Source organism: Mesocricetus auratus, unplaced genomic scaffold (genome assembly GCF_017639785.1).
Source record: "Mesocricetus auratus isolate SY011 unplaced genomic scaffold, BCM_Maur_2.0 Super-Scaffold_100003, whole genome shotgun sequence".
NCBI classification, from domain to species: domain Eukaryota; kingdom Metazoa; phylum Chordata; class Mammalia; order Rodentia; family Cricetidae; genus Mesocricetus; species Mesocricetus auratus.
This window is the reverse complement of record NW_024429188.1, coordinates 5,243,790-5,251,245: the sequence shown is the minus strand read 5'-3', so window position 1 is coordinate 5,251,245 and position 7,456 is coordinate 5,243,790.

Here is a 7,456-nt window from a genome sequence, read left to right as displayed (position 1 = left end):
AACCCAGTGCAGCTGGGGACCACTACTCTACTACACTGTTGCTCAATGCCCTTTTTCCACAAATAGTTTGTGATAATTGATATTAGTATCCTTGAATATTCTTCATATGTTATTAGAGGGATATTTTTGTATCAACTATTTAATTAAAGATAATTGCTAGTTGGTTTTGTAGCCATATATTTGTCTGAGTTCACTATTCTTCCATAGTGTTAATCTTGCTTTAGTGTCAGAAAGAATACTTCATGGTCAAATATCTCACTTAGATTAATGACATTTCAGTTAAACCATATTTAAAAATTAAGCTGAACTGAAAAAGAATAATTTATGCCTAGACTAAGAAGAGTTTATACACATTATTGTCTGACCTTATTGCTGGTTACAGTTGATTTTTTTCTTACTTATGCCTCTATAATGAACTAAATTAAATTGGAAAATTATCTGAATGAGTAACAAAACATAAACTCCTTACAGTTGCTTTTTATTATAAAGATTTCCTTAAAAGAGAAACATTTCATATAGAGAAAATATGAAATAGCACAAGTCTAAATCAAAGAATATAATCATGGAGAGACGCTATGTGATTTAAAACTGAGGTTTATGTAACTTTTTCTCTGAGTGTGTCTCTGTGCAGGTACATGTTATGTCCTATGTGTAGTGGATAGGTGACAACTTGTTGTAGCTGGATCTTCCCTAATTCCACATTGAATATGATTGAAAACAGATCATCAGACTTGTTGTCAGGGCCTCTAGCCATTTTTATCATTCTATTGCTTCATATGTGCATATAAGTTGCTCCCATCGCGCCTACCATAAAATTTCCCTTCTGTCCCTCCTGCCACCTTCCCTTCCCATCTTCATGTATCTTTTCACATACTTCTGAGACCACATAATGGTGCATGTACATGCATGGGTTTAAGAATGTTTACTGGAGAATGGGTCACCCTGTGGCCTGGGTGAAATGGCTGCAGAGCCTTCTGAGGTATATACCCAGAGCTGTGATGCCAAAATGCAAACCCAAACAAAAACCTCTGAAATCTATTTGAAATCACCATGGTATGTAGAGCTCCTTCTGGAGCTGGAGCTGACATGCATGTGTCTTTGCACTTCAGTGTGCTCAAGGAATATGGGCACTGATACAAGGCCACCAGGCCACAACCAGGGCATTTCTGTAGGTTTCTAAACCAGAATTGTTTAAGGGACACAGGCACAAGCAGACAAGACAGCCTGTGACAAAGTCCAGTCCTAAGTGTCTGCGTTTCTCCCAGGCTACATTCAAGAGATTTACAGTAGAGTCAATAACTTCAGATAGCACTAAGAGTTCCAGCATCCAACACTACTTAACATTATTTCACAATGATTAATGGGATGGAGTGAGAGGCAGGTCCTTGTGATCTGTCACAGAAAGACAAGCCTTCTTTGGCATTTTAAATACAATTTACTGGAAGTAAAGACATAACTTTGTTTAATTTATTTTTGTATTGTTCTCTTTGTTTCTATTTTATTGATTTCAAACTTGAGTTTGGTTACTTCTTGGCAACTGTTCCCATTGAGTGTGCTTACTTCTTTTTGTTCTAGATCTTTCTGGTGTGCTGTGTAATGGCTAGTATGCGATCACTCCAAGTTTTCTATGTAGGCCCGCAGCTATAGAAACTTTTCTCTTAGCACTGCTTTCATTGTGTCTCATAAATTTGGGAATGCTGTGTATTCCATTTCATTGAGTTTAGAATGCATTTAATGTCTTTCTGAATTTACTTCATGATACATTTTATTTTTTCACTTTTTTGCTTTTCCAAGACAGGATTTCTTTGTGTAAGAGTCCTGGACCTTGCTGTTCTAGAACTTTCTTTGTGGACCAGTCTCGACTGAAACTCCATCCCCCTGCCTCTGCCTCCCTCAAGAGCGCTGGGATTAAAGGCATGAACCATCACCACCTGTCATGATGCAATTTTCATTCATTAATATTGTTGTTCTGTTTCCATGAGTTTGTATGCTTCTCTGGTTTTGTTGGTGTTGATATCCAGATTTAATCTGTGGTGGTCAGATAGGTTGCAGGAAGTCATTTCATTTTTCTCATATCTGTGGAGACTTATTTTGTGTTCATGATATGAGCAATTTTGGAGGAAGTCCATCAGTTGCATAGATGTAGGAACATTATTTTGTGTTTTGGTGAAATGGTCTGTAAAATTCTGTTCAGTCTGCTTTGGTTCATCATGACTGTTAGCTCATGCATTTCTCTATTAATTTTTGTTGGTGGCTTATCTATTGTTGAGATTGTGAAGTCTGCAGACAGTCTTCCTGATACTTCATTGTCTAGTAGTTATGGCCTGGGGTTTAACGAGGTTTGCTCTTTTAGTCAGTCAGTCAGTCAGTCAGTCAGTCAGTCATTCAGTCTGTCAGTCAGTCAGCCAGTCAGTCAGTCCTTGAGGGATTCTCATAGGTTTGCAGAGGGAGTCAGGGCCCTGAAAAAAAGAACAGGACACAGACACAAGAGAAATGATGAGATGCTAGGCTTTCATTCTTCCTTGTAGTTACTTCATGGGCCCAAGTGAGGATTTCATGCGTTTTCTTTTCTTCAGAGTTGAAAGCAGCTTCTAAGTGCCCGTTATACACCCAGGCCCTGAAAAGACAGAAGATTCCAAGGCCCAGAAGGATGCAGGCTCAGGCACAGAGTTCTAGATTACCTATGACGAGCAAAAAGGTCATCACTGTAAATACTGCATCTGTACCAGTCATTAATATTTTCCTATTTATCTCTGCACTTGTAATCTTCAAGTAATAAGAGAATAGAAAATGGTAGAGTGGAAGCGATGCTGTCACATGTCCATCACAGGATGAGACATTGGCTGTCATGAATGTGTGATTTATTGTGAGAACACCAGAGAATTGGCAGAAACATCTTCGTGCTACTAAATAGCACTCCAGAGAAATCAGGCAGATGGTTATCTCCTTCCCAAAATCTCATGTTGAAGAGGTACCAAACCACACCAGCAGAATGAGAATTCTCATAGGTGTAGTTTCATTTGCCAGAAGATACCATATAGATGGGCAACAGCAGATGAAGTGGTACCCATGAACAGAGTGTTTCTTGATCTTTGGAATCTCATTTGGTGCTGCTCTTCCCTCTTCACATATTCCCATGTCACCTCATTCATGAAGAGTAACGGGAAGTTGGAAACTTGATGTGGCTGAAGTGGAGCCGATTCTTCACTGTACATTTCACACTGAGTGCAAGGGATGCAATCCCATCAACCAGAGGGTTCAGCTTGCACAGAGCTGCATCTGAGACAGAGTTCTCTCTTAAGTCCAGTGGAAGGAAGGCAGAGTCTCCCTAGCAGTACACTCTGTAAAGGTTTCTGATCTTTCCCCTTTGTCCTCCCTCCAGGTTTGATAACTTTGTGTAAGGTGTGAAACTGAATTTGTTTTCTGTCTCCACACAATGCACCTTGCTGGGGATTAAAGGCTGCTGTGCACATGCTGGCCACAGAATATCAGAAAATAATACCATCATATGTATATATACCCTTTCACACGTGCACAGTAATCGCACGCTCCATGCTGACCATGCATGCTTACATACTGTGTACAAGTAGCAATGTCATGACAACCTGAGAAGAGTTCTGCGTATCTCAGGCACCCTTTGCGTGTCGCTGCTTCACTCCCTACTTGACTATGAGTGAAGCAGGGGAAGAGGATAAAACCTGGTGAAAGAGGAATTGGCAGGTCATCTACATAGTGTCAGTGCTTAGGGTCAGTGGGAAGACTGTAGAATTATGAGGCTGTGGTCAACACGGAAGACAGTGGAGGCTTTGAAAGACTGTCTAGACTAGACCAGACATAAGATCACAAATGTTTGGGGAGCATGAGTTTAAGTTGGTGCACAGAATGTCCAGGATGCCTGGGACTGTGGGGAAGAGTGTCTATGAGGAGACTACAAACTGAGGACTATTGTCAAGATGGAGGTGCAAGTGTGGAGCTAAGAGTCATCAGTAGATGACCACATAGCACAGCACTTAAGACCAAAAGTGCCTAGTTTGGCATGGAGGTTCCAGGACCTCTTAAATCCTTCACTGGGTACAGTGGGTCAATGACCTCTGTACCATCTCTGTTTCACAATATCAAAGGGAGAGATGGGGACAAAATGATGACGGAATACAGTAATGCCTCTGCCATCACTTAATGAACAATTATGTTGCCATTTTCAGAGAGAGAAAGTGGCTAAGCAGAAGGATGGGCGGGTAGTGGCTAAGTGAGGACTGTGGAGCAGATGAGTACAGGCTAACTTCAATGGTATTCATGTGTACACTACTGTGGGAAAAATAGATATTTGTGTTCTTATAAACCTCTTTTGGTATGGGTACTTCATGTCATTTGATAGAATTGCCTATGATGCAGGAAGGCTTTGGTGTAGTCCCAAGCCTCATATAAAATAGGTGTGCTGCAAAAATAGACATATAGATCAATGAATCAAAGTGAACACCCTGAGATTAATCCACAAGCCTACAAACACCTGATTTTCAATAAAGAAGCTAAAATTATACAATGGATAAAGGTAGAATCTTTGAAAATGGTGCTGGCATAACTGAACATTGGCATGTAGAAGACTGCAGAGAGATCCATGTTTATCACCATGCACAAAATTTAAGTCCAAATGGATCAAAGACCTCAACATAAATCTAGCCACACAGAACCTGTTAGAAAAGAAAGTGGAAGATACCCTTGAACGAATTGGTCCAGGAGACCACTTCCTGAACATAACACCAGTAGCACAAACACTGAGATGGACAATTGATACATGGGACCTCCGGAAACTGAGAAGCTCCTTTAAGGCAAAGGACACTGTCAGCAAGACAAAAAGGCAGCCCACAGATTGGGAAAAGGTATTCACTAACTCCACATCTCACAGAGGGCTGATTTCCAAAATTTACAAAGAACTCAAGAACCAATCTCCAAAAGACCAAAGGATCCAATTAATAAGTGGGGGACTGAACTAAATAGAGAATTATCAATAGCAGAGACTAAAATGGCTGAGAGACACTTGAGAAAGTGCTCAACATCCTTATCCATTAGGGAAATGCAAATCAAAACAACTCTGAGATTGCATCTTACTCCTGTCAGAATGGCTAAAATCAAAAACACCAATGACAGTTTATGCTGGAGATGATGTGGAGAAAGTGGAACACTTGTCCATTGCTGGTGGGAGTGCAAACTTTTACAGCCACTATGAAAATCAGTATGGAGATTCCTCAGGAAAATGAGACTCAGTCTACCACAAGACCCAGCAATTCCACTCTTAGGCATATACCCAAAAGATGCCCATTCATAAAACAAGGTTATCTGTTCCACTATGTTCATAGCAGCGTTATTTGTAACAGCCAGATACTGGAAGCAACCTAGAAGGTCCAAAGCTGAAGAGTGGATAGAGAAAATGTGGTACATTTACACAATGGAGTACTACTCATATTTCTTTAAATTTTCAGGCAAATGGATGGCACTAGAAGAAACCATCCTGAGTGAGGTAAACCAGTCACAAAAAGACAAACTTTGTATGCACTCACTCATATACAGATTTTAGATATGAATCAGGGGAGTGCTAGTTTACAAACCCAGTGCCAGTGAATCTGGGAAAAAGGGAGGTTCCCAACAGATATATGCATGATACTCCAAAGAGATGGGATGAGGCAAGATCTCCTAAGCAGATTGGGAACATGGGGGAGGGGAGAGGGAATAAGGAAAAGAGAGGGGTAAAGTGGAGGGGAGAAGACATGGGGGAGCAGGAAGATTGACTCGGGGTAAAAACAGAGGAGAGCAGGATGAGAGATACCTTAATAGATGGAGTCATTATAGGTTTGAGGAGAGAGGTGACAACAGTGAGATTTGCAGAGATCTACAAGGATAACAGCAACTGGTAAACTAAGCAGTATGGGAGAGACTGCCTTAGTAGCCCCTCCTTGATGATAAGATTGATGACTTCCTTGTATGCAATTGGAGAACCTTCATCCAGTGACTGTTGGAAGCAGAGGAAGATACCCACAGCTAAACACTGAACTTAACTCCTGGAACCCAGTGACAGAGATGGAGGAGTGATGAGCAAAGGGGTCAAGACCATGCTACTGAAACCTACAAGGACTGCTGACCAGACAAGGGAGGGATCTTGAACCCCAGTCTGATGGTGGAGAGCCCAACAGGGGACTGATCAAGACTCCATGAATGCAGTTTCAGTGAGGAGGCCTCAGAAATCTCTGGGGCCTTGGGTAGTACATCAGTGTTTACCATGGCATACAAATGAACTTTGGGAGCCCATACCACATGGAGGTTTGCTCTCTCAGCCTGGACACATGGAGAAGTGCCTAGCTCCTTCCCTGAATGGAATGACAGACTCTGAAGATCCTCACATGGAGGGCCTCACCCTCCCTGCAGAATGGTGTGGGGATTCGGTGGGAAGCTGGGGATGCTGGTAGAGGGACAAGGGAGGAGGTGTGGGAGAGGGAGTTGAGATTGATGTGTGAAGCATGCATGTTTCTAATTTAAATCAAACATACATTGAAGAAAAAATAGATGTGCTGTCATGGGCCTCTAAAAGTGTCCTTTGCATGGGGAGGCTGCAGGATCAGAACCAAGATCATCCTGGTTAGAAAGGGGATTTGCAGCCAGCCTGACCTACATGAGAACCCAACACCCAAGCCCTGGTAAATATACAAATTCCACACATTTCAATAAATACATATGTGTTCACATTGACACACACTATTCCTTGAGCAGCAAGCTGCTGCTTGATCTGCTTGTTGTCTCATGTAAGACACAAATTGCAGTTCCAGTATGTTCCACTTAGAAAAGACAGCCGATATACTCATTATTCTCTGGATTTGCTCACTGTCTGCTGTTCTTTGTCCCTTTTAGTTTCTGATCTTGTTTATTTGGATGTACTGTTTATACCTTTTGTTAGTTTGCATGAAGTTTTGTCTCTTGTGGAGTTTTTATAGAGTTAACTCTGTTTCATTTAATTATTGAATTATTCTCTTTGGTTCTATTTGTTTTGTTTTTGAGTTAGATTTTTTCTTGGTAACTGCTACCGTTGGGTGTGCTTACTTCTTTTTGTATTAGATCTTTCTGATGTGCTGTGTAGTGGCTAGTAGGAAATCACACCAAGTTTTATATGTAGGCCCTTAGATACTAAAGCATTCCTCTTAGCATCACTTTCATTTTGTCTCATAAGTTTGGGCATATTGCATTTTTAAATTCGTCAGCGTTGTTCAGTTTCAATGAGTTCATTTGATTTCTCTTGATTTTGTTGTTTTGTTTTTGATATTCAGATTTAATCTGTGGTGGTCAGATAGGGTGCAGGGAGTCATTTCAATTTGCTTGTTTCTGCTGAGTCTTGCTTTGTGTTCAAGGATGGGATCAATTTTGGAGAAAGTTCCATCAGGAACAGAGATATAGTTATATCCTTTGTGTTTTG